Source organism: Condylura cristata, unplaced genomic scaffold, assembly GCF_000260355.1.
Source record: "Condylura cristata isolate star-nosed mole 26May11 unplaced genomic scaffold, ConCri1.0 scaffold00013, whole genome shotgun sequence".
In the NCBI taxonomy this organism is placed as follows: Eukaryota; Metazoa; Chordata; class Mammalia; order Eulipotyphla; family Talpidae; genus Condylura; species Condylura cristata.
The window spans coordinates 7,623,594-7,640,361 of record NW_004567114.1 but is presented as its reverse complement, the minus strand read 5'-3'; the positions used below and the strand labels follow the sequence as shown (position 1 = coordinate 7,640,361).

The 16,768-nt window shown below is 47.9% G+C and overlaps 1 protein-coding gene across 2 annotated transcripts in view; it reads right to left on the bottom strand.

The window, feature by feature from the left end:
* Positions 1-5,694, bottom strand: part of LGMN (legumain) — a 25,534-nt gene extending 19,840 nt beyond the window's left edge. For both annotated transcript variants that reach the window (XM_012724662.1, XM_004681605.2), the window contains exon 1: positions 5,609-5,694. The gene's annotated coding sequence lies outside the window, so the exon portion shown is untranslated. The remainder of the gene's footprint in view (positions 1-5,608) is intronic.
* Between the last annotated feature and the right edge of the window lie 11,074 nt (positions 5,695-16,768).

Here is a 16,768-nt window from a genome sequence, read left to right as displayed (position 1 = left end):
CAGTGTTTTTGTGTCTTTTGGGTAGATACCTAGGAGTGGGATTGCTGGGTCATAGGGAAGCTCCATGTTTAGCAGTTCGAGGAACCTCCAAACAGAGGAAAACTTAATTATTCTTAATGAAGAAAAAGCTACATTTTATAATTCACGGCCAAACTAAGTTAACTTTTAAAAAGCAAAAGGCAGAACTCACTACAGCAGCTAAGCATTACTGGGATCAGACCCTGCCTGTTACTCAAAAAAAAAAAACACAAACACAGCCTTCCCGGGATAGCCAGGCCTGCCTCTGTGAGATAAGAGGAAACAGTCTTGAGCTGGAGGCCTCAGAACACAAAGCCTGCAGCTGGCCACCGCCTCTGAGGCCACTTGGCAGAGCAAAGCCCTGCGTGTCATCACAGAGCATGCGCCAGCTCAGGCGAGGCCTCTCATCCTCAGCATTCTATACTAAAACCCAAAAAGATGGATTCTCCTGTAAATGTGAAAAAAAAAAACACAAAACAGGAAGCCCGAAGTCTGGACAAACTTTAGAAACTAAGAGCACCTGAGGCCAGTGCTTCTCCAATTCAACTCTGCATCCTGGTGACCAGGGCGCTTGTTAGAATGCATGTTCCTAGGCAGCCGTCCTAGGCAGGGCCCAGCTTGGCATTTCCAGAAGGCTCCAGGGGATAGCAGGGCCCGCCGCAGGGCTTCACTTGCCCTAGCAGGGCACCACTGCCCATGCCATCCTCTACCCCCAGATATCTCTTGCAGCCTGGGCGGGGGCTAGATCCCATGTCTTCAGCCCCGGCACAAGGTCCCTGTTTGGACAGGAAACTACAAGGTGCTCCAGACTGGTTTTTAAGGTGACCCTGAATCACTTAGCTTTTTGTTTTGTACTGTTTAGTGGGGTGTGTAACAGAGAAGGGCAGTGGACTGCTCAGGCTGCCCTGACACCAGCACCTGTTGGCCAGCTAGGGTACTCATGTATATTGGGGAGTCTCCTCCCAGGTCCCCCACCCACCCCACATGGCTCACTCCGGGCTTTTGTACAATCAGGCAAAAGTATGAAGATGCAACAATGAGATCAGACTAGAGCGAGCCAAGGGACAAAAGCACCGAGTCCCCCAGCAGAGGCCACAGTGATGACTCTGGGAACCCCACCTGGAGGCTTCCCCCAGGGCAGGCAACAAACTTTCTGTAAAAGGCTGGGGAGTAAATATTGTCACTCTGGGCGTGATGTCATCTGTCAGCATATTCAACTCTGCCACTGGGTCATGGAGGCGGCCAGCGCCAGCGAATGCGCAGATGGGCTTGGCAAAGCTGACACAAGCTATGCAACCTCTATCGACTCACATAATCCCGATGGAGACGGAAGTGCTCTGAAAAATCACTTTCCATGCTAACTTATGTAATTGTAACAGGTACAGGTTTCATGGACTCCGCCCCTACTCCAGATGCTGGAACTCCAAATCCCATCAGTACCAAGAAGCACCCGGGGACGTGAGGGCGGAGCTGAGCAGCCAGGTTGGGATAAAACTGGACATGTGGGCTCTGGGGGGACCTGGTGGTTCGCAGCTGATCGTTTTGGCGCTCAATCGGTTTCCAGCGTGCCGGTGGAGTCCACGTCAGCAGAACTGGTAGGACATCCTAGTTAACCTGTGTTTCTCTCCCTCTTTCCCTGGGGTATTCCTTTACCTTTCTCCTTATAAATAAATCCATTATTTAACCTTTTGAGTGTGCCCATAATATAATTGAATCGTAAGCGCACGGGGTGAAGACCCACAGACATTGGGGTGCATTATGACCTCCCTTTTTTGTATAATCGTAATATCAAAATATTCTGAGCAACCTTCAGCTTACAATTGGATTGCCTCAGCCTCAGGAGGCGCTACCTGGGGCAGACAAGCAAGTACTGCACCAGGGTGAGAAATTCCTCTTAAAGTCAAAAGTGATTTGACAACTGACTGATAAATAAAAACAAGTGGCTGTTACTGCTAAGTGGAAGGAAAACCCAAACCTTAACACTTTACTACCTCACACAGCCTTCTATTCAGTTTCTAAATAACCACTCAAGCTTTCTACTATATAGTCTTTAGATATGGAAATTAACCCAAGTCACCTATTCAGAGCTAATCAGGTTTTCCACCTTCTAGACGTCAAGAAAACTCACTTAAACTTTCTAACAAGTTTTTCAAAGAACCTTACAGTAACTTGATTTACAAGAAAATTTCCTTTTCCTGCCTTTGCTTTCCTTTCCTTTACCTCCTAGGATGTAAATTAGAATAAAAACCATTAATTGGTAGATAAAGTTTGAGGGACTTTATTTTGGTTAATCTTCATTGTGGTAAATATAGTAATATTAGTCTTAAACTTTGTGAGTCTATGTACCTGTTTTAACCTTGATAGATTGATTTTAAAAATGTTATAATCTCAACTAAAGGTCAAAATGACCCCAGACTATTCTTAGAAAAAAGGTGACTGTGATCTCAGCCCATTTCATATGCTAATGTCATCCCTCAGCCTGCTTGAAATGTATAAAATAAACCTCTGCTGAAGGCAGAGCAGGAAGACTTGCACCCAATTCCCATTCCCGTGTCTTCCTGGCATCCACTCCCCATTCCCCCCCTTTTTTAGGAATCTCCGCTCGCCAACGCCATTCCCACCTTGAGACCCTGCCTGTTCCGCCCCCCAATAATCTGTGATCAGGTACAAAGAGTCTCTGACACCAAGCCCCAGCAAAACTTGATCAGGTGGTCTCTCTGGCCTGCTCTGGGGGCAGGCCCACTACAGTCCAGCTGGGGCTCATCATCCTTCCCTGACAACCATAAAGCCGGTTTGCTCACCCAGGCAACACAGAGGGGCATCAAGAGGGGGCAGTTAACCAATTACAGTGTGCCCTTGTCATGGTACACAAAGCCTTTACAAAGATTAGGCAGATCTTAATAAGTGGAGAGTAGAGAGATCTTCAGGGACATGCATTTAGTCCGCAGGCAGCAAATGACATAGTGATTACTGTAACCAGGGGAGAGGAGAGCCTGCCCCAAGCCGGTATCTGCTGACCCGGTACCTGCTGACTGCAGGAGGCAGAGCCCTGGGGCATCCTGGGTACAGCTATGAGCCTGGCCACTGCCACCGGGAAGGGGAGGAGACACTTCCCCATCCCCACAACAGCCTGGGAGTTAGAGCACCATCTCTCAGATGGTGCAGAGGATGGAAGCTCAGCGAGATGAGAAAGAGATGACTGCGAAGAAAGGTTCTGGTCACCACACCTGACTGCCTGGAAAACTAATAACTTCGGGGGGTTGGGGGTGGGGAGGGCTACACCCCACAATGGGACCTCAAAAGCTTCCTCCAGCATACTCTTGGTATTCTTCAGCACCCTACTACTTTAAGGAACCTGTGGGCAGCCTGAATAAAGAGCTCTGCTCTTATTAGAGAACCCACCCAAGGAGAACCTGAGCTAGGCAAAGGCCAGGACAACAGGAAGCCTTCAAGAATGAGTTTCATGAGGCCCGTGGAGGAGCCCTCTCGGGACACGGGGCTACACTAGATCAGTGACTTAACTGAGTGACCGCAGCTAACCTCAGGTGGGGTAACTATCCAGTGGGGTCTGATCCACTTGGGAGGGCCCATTGTGGATAAATGTCACTAGCAACAGAAATAAGGCCATAATCACAGGCGCACTTAAGTGGCAGAGACAATTCAACCCCACGTGTGACACCCAAATCTAGAAACATATTCCTCTTTTATAAACATTCCCCTACTAAGGGGCATTGAGGCGGTTTCAATTTTTTTTTAACCATTATAAGCTGTAGTGTACTAAGGGTCCTAATATTTGTCTCATTGTTGGCAAATATGTTTCTCCACACTATTTTCTAAAGTGGGACCATGGCCTCAGGGTGACGCGCCTTTGCTGGTAGTCGCCTTTGCTGGTAGGCGCACTATTCCAAGGCAGGCTTCCACAGTCATGGATTGTTACTTCAAATACTTAACATCTCCTCTGGTGGATACAAAGTGATCTGATTCTGGTCTAATTCATATTTCCTGAGCTTCAAAACAAAAATTCAAGTCTTATCATAGCTTTAACCATTCAGATTTCAACACCCTGGATACATGTAACAATTTCACCATCCTGGAATTCAATTTATGTCCTACAAGGCAAATTTTGCAGTTTTAAAAAAAAATGCTGGGCAGCTCTTCAAAAGAGATTCACAGATCAGTAATCTCAAGGGACAGGGTCCACTTCAACATACTGATAAGGCACAACATTGGGTAGACTGTGCTCTGTGGCCTTAGCACTTGGCCACTCTTCTCTCCCTTTCCACAGTCACCGCCTTTACACCCTCAGCAGTTCTCCTGGGAATTACTGCAATGAACTGCCTAGGGAGCCTCTGTGCAATACCTGTAGGCACTGCAGAGTATCTAAGATACCCAACTACTAGGATACACAATTGCCAGGGCTTTCAGGACAAAATCCCAATCTTTTAAACTGCACAGGAGGTTCTGCAAAACTCATTTCTCTAATCCCAAACGGGTGAAATTCACCATCCATAGGAACTCCCTCTCTTCAATGGTCTCCAGGCCCTTTCCATGCCTTCACTGTGTGGTTTACCAGATGAAATACCATCCTCCATTTCACTAGCACCTGACCTATCCCTCAAACTCCCCTCAAGCATCCCTTCCCTACAAAGCTCTACCTCTTACCCCCGTCTGAGTGAGATGCTTCTCCAAAGGTTGCATGATGCAGTCACCATGCAAACCCAAAACCTCGCACGTGTTAACATTGCAGTACTACACCAGAAACAACCCCTGCCCAATAGCCTTAGAAAGCTCCACTACTGTTTGCTAACTAACACAAGCGCAGAGGCACAAAAACCTGGGAGACTCCACTACATGCCACAGGGTGTTTTATTTTCCTCTTCCTCTCAAGCACGTGACACAAAACTTCTTCCAGCCCCTAGATTCCTGGCACGAGAAACAGTCAGTGCAATTAGAGCTTCAACTCGAATACCTAATTAGGAGCAGGGGACTAATCCAGTTAATTTTCATTTCCTTGTGGATAGGAACCGTGCAGTAACTCCCTGCAGCTCCAACTTCGGAGAAATCAGGGTTTCCCTGGCACCTGGGAATGTTTGTGTACATCTGGGTACTTCTGTTGCCGCTCATGGCCCCTCCCTCTTTGACTAAGGAGAACTGTTTGGAAACCTGCCCAATTCTCCGCAATAAAAATACCAACAACCTGCACTGTCCTTAAACTGCGAACATGGAGACCAGACCGGTACCTGAACCCAGCCCAGGGCGGGCGGCGGGACCTAATGCCTCCCCCTCTCGAGCCTGTTTCTCCTTCCACCTGGAGGAGGAACCCGAGCTTTGGGCCACAGCACGCGCCACCTACGAGCACCCTCACCCCAGAACCCCACGCAGCCAGCCCCCAGGAGGGCGGGCTTTCCGCAGGGAGGTCCAAGGGTTTCCCTAGAAAACCATCATTTCCCGAAATCCTCCTTCGCGGGGTTACTCAGAAGGTGCCAGGAGAACAGAAAATGCCCGGCCCTGAGGCCTTGGCACGGCACCCGGCTCTCGGGCTCCGGCTAGGGTGGGGCCGGCCCCCGTGGAGTTTGGGCCCCGCGGATACCTGCGCGGGAGGCGGCGGCGGGGCCGTGGGAACTCCTTGCGCGCAGCCTCAGAGCAGTCAGCTCGCGACGTCCTCCCTGCAGTGATTGCGGCGCTATGGCCTCGCCCGGCTTTGAGGGGCTGCTGCGCCGCGGTGATTGGTGGACTGTGGGGCGGAGCGTGGGCGAAAGCCAATAGGAAGCGGGGGCGGGCCCGCGCGTCTGCGGGACTACAATTCCCCGCGTGCCTCGCGGCCTGGGCCAGCCTGTGCCAGACACTGCCGGACGCGAGAGAGACCTGCGCTGGGAAATGAGTGTGTTCAATGCGCCCAGCATTACCCACTTACAGGCTGTGGGACCTGAGCGAATTACTGAACTTCTCTTAGCCTGAGTTTCCCCAACTGTAACATGGAAAAAAACAGTACCCACTTCGTAAGTTCTCTCAGAATTAAATTAAATTTAAATTAAAATTCATATCAAGTGGGCCCTTCCTGCTGGCGCAGCCAGTTAACGCACAGCACTAAGAAGCTAAAGTCACTTCAGCATAAGTTCCATCCCCGCCCAGGAGGTGACCCATATGGCGTGGCAGACCTCTCCTGACCCGCCCGCTGCTCCCCTCAGCAGTGTACTTCATTCTGCCTGTTCTGCACCCCGCTCTGTCTCTGGTGGATCCTCTCACCGGCCCTGCACAACTGGCTTGTACCCTAGTTCTGTATGCATAAATAAATAAATCTTTTTTAAAAAATCATACCAAGTAAGTGCCCATAGACATTAGCTATTCCCTGGGTGAAGAGCATTCCTTTGGCTACTGGGTCAAGAATCCCAGTGAAGAAAACATGGTGGGAATCTGTGATCCTGTGTACGGCCTGTGCTTTTAGCTCTCAAGATTTGGCAGTGCAATGAGAAGCAACCAAAAATGTCTTTACACATTGCCAAAATTGGGGTGGTAGGGCAGAGGCGGAATAGGGAGAGGGGATAGAGGAGGTCAAAATTTGCACATACATATTGAGAACCATTGACTTAGAAGGAGCTTCACAGAGAACTTGCCATTCGTTTGTTCATTCATTCATTGGATTAATGTTGTAGTTAAAGGTGTAAGTGACGCAGAAGCCTGGGTTTTCATTCCATCTCTGCCACTTTCACTGTATAAATGTACAGTGTTACGAAGTTATAAATGTACAGTGCAACTGTGAACCTAAGCAAGGCCTGTCGCCTCTGTGTACTTTTAAGAATTGTAAAGAGGAATTAATACATGAAAAAACTTAGAACAGGGTCCAGCGGAATTGTAAGTGAAAAACAGCTTTCTGCAAGAGCTACCCGTTGCTGTAACCTTTGGAACATAACCTTTGGTTATGTCCCGCCATTCACCAACCTGTTAACTCCCCTAAAGTGACCTAAACACACCTCCCATCACTAACAATACTCCTTTTGAATTGTTGTGTTGTTCAGAGATAAATGGAAAACATAGGACGCATCATGAAGCCATGCAGACCCTGGCTGCTTGCTCCCTCACGCCACACCAACACAGTGACCATCAATCAGGTTCACAGAAATCTGGAAAAATATCTTTTCCCAGGCAAAAAGAACTGAGTCATTCTGACTAACAGAAAAAAAAAGTTGCCCTTCCTGCCCTGTAGGCAAGTAAAAATCTTACCCCTTCCCCTAGAAGTGTAGACAATTTCTTGACACATGAGTTCCTGGTTAACTCAATTTACTAGTTTCCAGATGTGTGTCTCTGATGGGCTCATTAGCAGGAAATAGCTGAGCTTTCCCCAGCTACTATATGTCAGCTATTGACTAAGCCCTGAGGGTCTCTGCAGTTAATTCCTCTTACACAGACTGAACATGGGCACAAGTTATAAATGTACAGTGCAACAGAGCTTCACAAAGTGAGCCAGTGCTCAGTCTTGCCAAAGCTCAGAAACCTCCCTCTTATCTTCAAGCTACCTTTTTTTTAATATTTCATATCCTCCCTTGTCCTGAACATTTAATAATTCTATTTCCTCTGAACTCCAGTTCCCTTTGTGTTTATTCTGACCCAGGTTTACCTTTTCTTTCTTTTTTAAAATACCTCTTTTTATAATAGTAAGCTGCATATAGCACTTGCCCTTTTAACCATTTTGATGTGTATAGTTCAGTGGCAATAATTACACATACATTGTCGCCCAACCCACATACAATTGCAAAGCTTTTCACTGTGACTTCCAATTTAAAGTCCACTCCATCCTTTCTAGTATAAAACCCCTCCCAGCTAACATCAGCTGACTCTTGCCTATCCTCATGACCTCATTCCCTGCCACTTCATTTTTTCCACTCCAGCCCAGAAGGCTTCTAGTCTTTGCAAATGCATCCAGGAAAGCACCGCCTCTTCCAGTCACACAGCTGGCCCCTGCTCAAAAGGCAACTCCTGCTGAGCTGAGCTAGGCTGTCCTTCTTGAAACCTGACTCTCTGGTTGCTGCATTAGCTGCGTCCATGTTCGTAGCCTTACTGTTTTGGGGTTTTATTTTAAAGATTTATTTATTTATGCATACGAAAGCCAGGGCATAGGCCAGAAGTGAAGGAGTGTGGGTGGGGGAGATGAGTGAGAAGATTCACCAGAGACAGAGTGGGGAGCAGAACTACCTGAAATAGACTACTGAGGGTGTAACGGGGTGGTCCCCAGGAAAAGGGGAAGTTCCAGGTTCCCTGCCCCACCCAGAAGGAGGGTGGAGCTGAGCAAAGGAAAAGGAGAGAAGAAGAGGAAAGAAAAGAGAAGGAAGCTGGATGGGGAACAAGAAGGAGACCTGAGGAAGCCACATGGAGCAGCAAGCATGTGAGGAAGAAACCGTGCTTGTTTCCTGACCCTGGACTGGCTGAGGCAGATGTGGGTGAGAGACCTCTAGGGAGGTGACTATGGCAGTGTTTATATTGATTTTGATTGTGCTCTTTTCTTCCCAGACTTGTCTGGCCATTTCTGACCCTTTTCCATGGGTCCCGGCCAGAAGGTGCTTTAGGCTTGTGGCAGCTTTCAGGCCTTGCTTTGGGCCAATCCCTTTGGGTTGACTTTTGCCCACGAGGTGTTTGATTTAGACATTACATTCTTTGTCTTCTGTATTGCATACTCACTGTATTAAAGTCCCTTTTCATTAAAGTTTTATATGTTTTGTCTCGTTGTGGTGGATGGCAGAATCCACTTAGAACAGGCAGATTTGGGGTTTGGGAGTGCCCCTCTCTCCCCCTGTCCTGTAACAGATTTGCTGTCCTCTAACAGATTTAGGGTACCCTATAACACCCTCTTCGTTGAAAGATTCATAATAAATATTCCTCCCTCAAAACCAGTTTTGGGCTATTTCAATGTGTGTGTGGTTAGTTGGTAAAAGCCAAAGACCATTCAAACCCAATAACATCCTGGGCCAGCTAACTCAAAATAATACAGAAACTTCCATCACTGTCTGTCACTCTCTTGCTTTACAACCTCAATGTATGCATTTGTTAATTTCATGGTTCTCTGATGGAAGCTGTGGGTAGGAAAATTTATGGGAACAAAAACAAACACAAAAAGTGAGGATAGGGGCAATGAATGAATCTTAAACTAAACTGTATAGAAGTTTCCAGAAACTGAGATAAAGTGAGAAAACATTATCTGCCAGAAGTGGAGGCAGAGAAGATTATCACTGTAGAAGAACAACACAACCTGACCCCAAGGAGATAAATTCCACAAGAATTTCATCAATGAACACTATAAAAGAACAGCCTTGCTCTGGCAAAATGCCGCCCACTGCTGGCGTCACTCCTTTTTTCATTTCCTTAATAAACTTGCCATGTGCTGATGAGTGGGAACACCTGGTGAATGCTTTCTCAGACGAACCCAAGAGCACACCAAACTCCATCATCAGAACCCCAGTATCTCCTGAATTTAAAACACCTGAGGGCAGACACCCCCCCCCAACATAAACACACACAACTGCCTCAGTTATTTCTACATTACCAGAACCAAAGGCAGTAGTTGTCATCTAGAACTTATTGAACAGAACAACTGGATTAAGTGGTACACTAAGGTCAAAGCAGCTGGCTGTGCCCCTGCGCACAGGGCAAGAACCATCTCTTCCTGGTTGTTTTTTAAGGATGTCAAGTCAATCAATAAGCATTTATTGAAGGCTGTAGTAGACAGAATGACCCCCCCCCACCCTCAGTGATATGTCATCTTCCCTTTCAGTGTGAGTAAAACCTGAGTATGAGAAATTGTTCCCAAGATTATGTCATGCTATTTGGCACAAAAGAGATTACCTGGGCAGGTGAGCCTACTCTGATCACATGGGCCCTTAAAAGCAGGGTTTTCTCAGGCTACTGGCAGAAAGATTTAAAACTGGTTTGAAGAGGGAGTGACCACAGGCATGCAGGCAGCCTCAAGGAACTAAGAGAGGCCTCCGCTGACAAGCAGCAAGGAGATGGGGCCTCAGTCCTATAACCACAAGGCCTTGAATTCTGCCAGCCGCATGAAGGAACCTGAAAGTATACATTCCCTCCCAGAGTCCCAAGTAAGAGTCCAGAATGACTGACACCTTGTTTCACCATTGTGAGACCCTAAGCAAAGAACCAAGTTGAGTTCACCAGAATTCTATGAACTAGGATAATAAATGAGTGTTGTTTTAAGTTGTTATAATAAGAAATGAATATAACCTCCTGTGGCCCAACTCTGCAGGCCCTGGCCAGCCCTTGGCAACCCTGACACATCGGGTCTCACAAGGTCTCCCCATCCACCACACACTCCTCCCACTCTCAGGCAAGTGCCCCAGGCATTGGGACAGTAAAACTCAGAGTTGGATTAGGCTTTGTGCTCTTTTTTTATGCTCTTTATTTACATAGAATTTGCATTTGGAACAGAGCTTCCCAACTGCCCACCACAACATTCTCCTGCCTGGGCACAGCACTGGACTACATTTCCCAGCCTCCCTTGCAATCACCTGTGGTCATATGACTCTGTTCTAGCCTATGTAATGCAAGAATACCCATTTTTAGTGGAACCATTTTTAGGCCCAACCCACAAAAACCTCCCACTGTTGCTCCAAGTTCCTTCTCTGAGGACAACCCTAGAAGCTTATTTTGAAGTTGACAGAACTTCCTTCATCTTGAGTCACAAAATGAGTATTTGAAGGACATGTTCACCCACCCAAGACTGTTACATGAACAATAAGTTTCTATTGTGTCTGACCCTCTCCTTCTTAAAACCATGCATCCATATCTACTGCGAAAGACAGAACATTAGCTGCCAAAGATGGCTGTGTCTTAATTTCCAGAACTTGTGTGTTGACACTTCATATGGTCAAAGGGTTTCTGCAAAGGTGGTTAAGGAGCTTGAGATGGAGAGGTGATCTTGCATTACCCGGGGGGAGCCTGTTTACAAGGCAGGCAAGAGGGGAAGGTTGAGAGGATATAAAAGCAGAGGTTGGGGCAATGTGCTATGAAGATGGAGAGAGATGCGAGGAGGCTGGCTACCTGGAGAACCCGAAGGAGCAAGGCAATGGATTCTTCCCTGTACCCTCCAGAAGGACACACCCTGCGTTCCCTTGACTTTAGCCTCCTTAGACTCATGTTTTCAACCTCTGGAACTGTAAGATAAAATAATTCCCATACTTTTAAACCACTAAATTTCTTAGAGTCACAACAGGAAATAAAGCTCTCAGATCAGGAATTCTGGGGTGCAGGAATCTGTGTTTTAAAAAGTCCTCCAGAGGGTCTGTTGCATAAGTGTGAAAACCACTGACTCCCCTACTTAGAATCAGTTATAGTGTTCGTGCACCTTACTGTTCACGAGATTATAACTCCCACTTTATAAACAAGTGGAGCAATTTGTCTTCTGTTTTTGCATTGATGAATGGGAGGCTCAGAGATAGTATGGAAGTCCAGGTCACCACTTCCAGCCAGTGCAGGGTGCCGTGCCTCTGACACAAGCTTTGCCCTCTTCATCAGGAAGACCCAACTTTCTATCCTGGCTCCCCTAATTACTAGCTAGGTGTTCTCGTCTATGAAAGGTACATGATGGCTAACCTTAAACAAGGGTGGGAAGGTGAAGACACAGAGTAGCTGCCCCATAAATGTCCTCTTTCCCCATCCTCCCCATCCTTTCCGGTGGGCACCTGTGACCTGTCCTCTCACTGTAGCGAGACCACTCACATTTTCAGATCTTAAACTTTCAGAAGATCTCTGCTCGGCCCCAGGCAAACCTTTCCTTGGCCTTCAAGCCCCTCTGGGACCTGCTTTCCCAGCTCTGCTCTGACCTTATCTCCCACCAGCTACAGCAGCACAGAGCAGCCAGGGACGCTCCTTGATGTCGGGGACCCAGCTCCCTCTGTCTTGAGTGTCTCTGTTCCCACATCGCTGCTTCGTCTGATCTAGGCATTCAGGCCGCAGCCTGGAGATGATAAGGCAAATATAACATCTTACTCCCCAGAACCAGAGTCTTGGGGCCACACTGGCCGAAGGGGAGGCTGAGTGTGGAGTGTCCAGTTGGGCAGCCGTGTACCTAGTCATTCCTCAGAGTTCTACTATTACAAGAAGTAACAGAGAATGAGAATCAGGAGTTGTTAGTGAACATTCAATCATTTCTGCCACCAAGAAACCTGAAATAGCAATCATTTCCTAAAAAGAAAAACCCAAGAGAAAACGACTTAAACCAGGAGCATCTAAGAGTCTCTAACTGTCAACTTTAAGTCACCTCCCTTTCTTGCTCTCCAACCCTACAAGAGGGGGCTCAGCCCTAGCTGGAGGAAGTAAAGGAATACAACAGTGTTCTGCTTCTCTGTAGGTTCTGTTCTAGAATGCACAGCAGATCTGAGCTCAGCCTCTGGAGAGGGAGCTGTGGGTTGCTGCCAACAGGAACCGTCACCCCCACAGCACCCTCTGCCGCAGTCCCGTGAGTGCCCTGTGGAGCCAGATGACAACAGAAAGGAGTTAGGGTAACAGGAGACAGGCCTGAGGCCAAGGACTGCTGCATTCTCATTGCGACATATGTTTTTCCCTTTTACTGTATAAGGGTCATAAGAATAGCCGTGCTTTTGAATGCTTGCTCAGATCATCGTTTTTATCACTTAGTGCTCTAGCCAGGATTAATTAATAAACTGTGAACTAAGAAGCAGTATTATTCCCATTTTACAGATGAGGAAGTGGAGGCTTACAGAGATCAAGTTAATGGCCCAAGTTCTCTAAGGAAGGTGAACAGAAGCGGCACTGAGTCAGGCTGGGAATTTTTTTTAAGAGGTATTGATTTATGCATACAAGAACTGGGTACAGGCCAGAGGGCTGCGGGGGGCGGGAGTAGAGAGGATTTGCCAGAGACAGAGTGGGGAGCAGAACAGGCAGATTGAGAAAGTGCACTGCTGAGGGGAGCAGCGGGTGAGACAGGAGAGGTCTGCGGTGGCATGTGGGTCACCTCCGGGGCCGGGGATGGAACTCAAGCCACGGTGGACAAGTGAACTCAAGCAAGGCCACTTCAACCCACTGAGCCACCAGGGAGGGCCCTAGGCTGTGGGTTTCCTTCCCCCAAGGATGCCAGAAAGGTTGTGTTTTCTTCCTTGGTGGACAGGGGACAAATTCTGGCTGGTCTACATGCAGCTGATTCTACAAGGGGAGTCGCTGATGGACAGGCTCGCCCCCCCACCAGGGTGTGTGTGTGTTCATTGCAAAATCTGTGACCCACCTCAAGGAACCTCACTCTGCACACTCATTTCTGGCCACATTGCTTGTCACCAGCACTGTTCTTTCTTCTACCTTCACCTCCTAGAGCCACTGTTAACATAAAGACTGTCCTGGGGAGGAAGAGTTGATGTTCCAGACAGGCTCACAGGCAGCGCTGGGGACCGAATATTTTGTGTGTGTCCAGCAACACTGCAGAGAGTGAATTACCTGGCCCTTCTCTGAGGCGACCACCCATGTAATATTTGAAAATGAATCAGGAGGCCCTAGGCGGAGAGACCAAGGAATAGAGATCAGCAGCCTAGCAGCAAGGTGGGAGAGGCAGCTCTTGTGCATTGCGGAGGCCCTGCTGGAGGAGAGGCGATGTGTTAGGACGAAAGAGAAGTCCCACAAAGATGCAGCTTCGGGAGGAGCTGGGCCTCGTCCTCACCCCTGCACGAGTCCCGGAGCATGATCTGTCCAATTGAAGTTGTCCCCTCACAGGCAGGAGGACGGAGCGTGTTGGCCCATTGCTGCTCACAAAGAGGGGCTGTCACTTCCCAGGCATCTCCTGGCGTCCCAAAACCCTGGGGAAGAGCGTGGGCCCTGCTGAGCAGGGCACAGAGTGAGCTCCGAGTGCCAGCACCACTGTGAGCAGGAGGCAGTGCATGGTCCTGCAGAGCCCCTGGGGCCCGGAGGGTACCCACACCCGGGAGCCATCCGTCTGTGAGTGATGCTGAGGTCAGGCGGCAGGGTAGGTGGCCATGCAGTCTTCTATTTATTCGATTATTTTCTCTAATAGACTTTATTTTTTTAGAGCAGTTTCAGGGTCAAAGCAAAATGGAGCTATGTTTCCATATATTTCCCTGCCTCCCACAACCAGACTTCCTCCCTTAACCCCTCCCAACCCCCCATCAACATCTTGGGCCAGAGTGGGGTATTTATCACCATCAGTGAGCCCTAACACCATCATTAGCACCCAAAGCCCATAGTTTACAACAGGGCTCCCTCTTGGTCTTGTGCATGCTATGGCTTTTTGACAAATACAAAGTATGTTTCCACCATTCTTGTACAGAATAGTTTGACTACCTTAAAAATCGTCTGTACTTTCCTTATTATCCCTTCCTCACCCTTAGCCCTGGCAACTACTTCCTCTGTTGTTTTGCCTTTTCCAGAACATACTATAGTTGAACTCCTGTGGCATGTATGTTACCAGGTTGAGGGGCCCTCAGTCCTAGACTCTGTCTGGGGAAGATTTCAAAGCCAAGGCAAAGCCATGTGTAGGCAAAGCAGAAAGGCCTCTCACAAGGGGGCTGAGCAGGCGCGTCCCCGGGACAAGAGCTGCCCCAAGGGGCAAAGGCTCCCTGGCTGAAACAAGGCGCAGCTCAGGCCCCCTGTCCTCTTCTGGAGTGGCCAGTTCTGATGCCTGCCCTGCCCTTCAGTGGGTAGGAGTGTGAGGGGTGAGGGCTTAGGGAGGAGGCTAGTCCTTATATGGCTGTTGCTGGGGCTACTATGGCCATCACTGGGGACAGGGAAAGGCAGGGATCAAAATTGCAATACCAGTTGGGACTGGGTGTCTACAAGGGTTATTTGATTTGAATTTTTAACATTTGACTTTTTAAATTAACATTTTAAAGGACAGGTTTATTAGGAAAAGAGAAAGGAAAAAAAGAGAGAGAGTCCCCTACATAGTCACAGGGTGATTTTAAAGTCACCCTCCAGCTACAGCACAGGTGCCCGGGTGATGTTTTTATCAGCCCTGCAGACTTTTCTTGGGCTCTGCTCCCGCCATAACTCCCTGACATGCAGCCTTCGCAGATTAACTTCTTGCCCTTCTCGATAAGCCTGCTGGTTTCCTCCCTGTCTTCCATGACTGACAGCTCGTTTCTTTTTCTTATACAACTGATCCATTGTCTGCAGGCTCCACCGTTCATTAATCTGTCACTGTTGAAGAACAGCTTGTTGGTTCCAAGTTGGGGCGATTAGCAATAAAGTCACCTAAACATGCATGAGCAGCTTAGCGTAGTTAAGCTTTCGGCTCGCCTGACTAAGTACCAAGGAGTGTAACTGCTGAATCAAAGGGTCAGAGTTTGCGTAGTTTGGTGAGAAACTGTATTTTGTGTTCTCCTCAGCCCACGGTGTTGTCAGTGTTAGGGCTTTGGCCTTTCTACTAGGTCTCTCGCTGTCATTTTAATTTGCAATTCCCTGACAACATAGGCTTTGAACATTTTTTTCCCATATTTTTTCTGTGCATATGTTTATACCCCATCTCCTTCTTTTCTTGACCGAAGTGTCTGTTTGGGTCTTTTGCCTATTTTTAAATCGGTTGTTCATCAGTGTCCTTCTCCACATAGATGAGTCTTGGAAACATACTATGTTGTTGGGGAAGAGAGTCAACTGCCTGGGACCCCAGAGCGAATAGAGGGTTGTCATGACCCCCAATTCCCCCCTGCCTCTCAGAATGTTCTATAGCCATTTCAGTTGAAATGTGCCTTCCAGAAGCTGCTACAAAGATACAGCTTGATGAAATATGTTGTGATAGATAGCGTGATAGACAGCATGTAATGTGTGTTGAGACTTAATCTGAACTGTGGCTGCCTCTATTAAATACCCAAGATTGGATTAGGTATGTGGGAGGAGGGGGCAAAGGTTGGCAAAAGCTGTGGGTCTTGTGGCTGTCTGAGACAAGTTTCAGATTTATACGTGGCAAATCCAGCCAGGAGACCAAAGAACTAGACCTTGAGAAAAAATTATCTTTCTGTGCAAATCCCAAAAGTCCTTAAGAAAGAACTTAAGAAAGAGATGTCCACAGGGGGAAACCCCATACTGGCCAACAACCTCTATGTGGGGTGGTCAAAGAAATCAGCCTTGAGAAAGAGACATCTGCGGGGGAAATCCTAAGGAGGGGGTTTCTATACAAACTTCTTAAGTTTCCTAACCGTGGGAAAAAAGCATTCATGGGGGAAATCCCAAAGGTCATCAGCTTCCATGTGGGGTGGTCAATACAGAAATGCTGAGGACGGTTGAGAAGTATGGGGAGCCCCTGCAAACACTGGCTGCTTCAGTGCACTATTTGAGAACCTATGCAGCAGTGGACACAGCTGTGGAGCAGGGGAGGAACAGGGAAATGAGAGCTGGGGTGGGAGGATGCTGGCCTCCACTGTGGGCAATTCAACTGGACACGGATGACCACTTAGAGTTAGGCTAAAACTTGACTTAGGAAATTGGAATACAAGCTGAGACTGGAAAAAAAATACCCCAGACTCCTAGGAGAAAATGCATTATTTCTCAGTCCCTTGACGTTGACAATCTTACCATGTCTTTGAATAGTAAACACTGCAGGAAACAGCCCCAACAATGCACGCAGTGGCTGGGGGAGGGGTGTGTTCAAGCACAGACAGCCAGAGATATCCTTGCTACAGTTGTTTACCTTTTAGTTTTTGTTGGGAATTAAGGATTCTAAGAGTTACATTGTGATTAAAACTGCTAGAAGTGGGTCCTCCCTGGTGGCACAAGGGGTTAAAACACAGCA